This window comes from Polistes canadensis, unplaced genomic scaffold (assembly GCF_001313835.1).
Source record: "Polistes canadensis isolate GaletaPanama2010 unplaced genomic scaffold, ASM131383v1 scaffold_88, whole genome shotgun sequence".
Classification (NCBI taxonomy): domain Eukaryota; kingdom Metazoa; phylum Arthropoda; class Insecta; order Hymenoptera; family Vespidae; genus Polistes; species Polistes canadensis.
Window position 1 is genome coordinate 569,603 of NW_014569635.1, and position 1,053 is coordinate 570,655.

Consider the following 1,053-nt stretch of genomic DNA (forward strand, 5'->3'; position numbering starts at 1 on the left):
TGTATATATATATATATATATGAAGATTTGTAATATTTTAATTTGGATGTTAATTATTAACGTTTTTTTTTATCGTCAAAAGTTATTATTATTATTTCCTTATTATCCAAGATTTTATTTATTATTTTCTTGAAGAATAATTAAGAAACTAAGAATCTAAGGAAAACTTTTTTTTTTTTTCTTTTTTTGTTCTTTATGATATTCATCATCATTGATTTACGTATATTATATGCGAACGTTTCTTCTTATTCCATCTTTCCCTTTTTCTCTCTCATTTTAATTTTCTCATTTAATTCTTCATATTCTATTATCAGAAGTAGATATTTTCTTTTTTTTTGTTTTTTTTTTTTAGGATGCATAATCACGTAGACCACCACCACCAAAGTAATTAATCAATACACATTTGTTCTTATTTTACAAAATAATTTTCATTTATTATTTCTGATTATACTTATTATTATTATTATATATATATATATATTTTGGTATTATTTTGCAAACAATTATTCGTATTTTGTTTCAATGCATTTTAATATTATATTCATCTCAGTCCATCGAATGAATTCATTCCTATAATAATAATATATTTGAATAATAATAATAATAATAATAATAATAATAATATATATTGTGATGATACAAATAGGTTTATTTTTTTTTTTTTTATACGCGAAATTTAATTTTCGTGCGATACCAAATTCGAATCCTTTTTTTTTTCTTTTTTTGAGCGAGAGTGTATAAAATTTGTTTAAAAAAAAGAAGCAAAATTGTTTTATTCTCCTTTTTTCAAGGATTTCGGATTTTAAAATTCGACCTCCTACAAATTTTTCTCAATCGGTATTTTTTTCTTTTTTTTTTTGTCCGAGTACGATTAATTTCCAAGTTAATTTCGATTCGTTGAAAAAAAAAAAAAAAACAAACAGATCAAATTTTAAATCAATGGGAGAAATAATTTTCGCAACGTTTACATAACAATTCTTTAATTCGTCAAATTACAATATTATTTTATTTTACAAACAAATCAACAATATTTAAATTCTCGAATTTCGTATT

The 1,053-nt window shown here is 20.7% G+C and overlaps 1 protein-coding gene across 1 annotated transcript in view; it reads left to right on the top strand.

Moving 5' to 3' along the window:
• LOC106786909 (C-Maf-inducing protein-like) overlaps window positions 1-1,053 on the top strand; it is a gene marked incomplete at its 3' end in the record, with an annotated part of 12,147 nt that overhangs the window by 1,105 nt on the left and 9,989 nt on the right.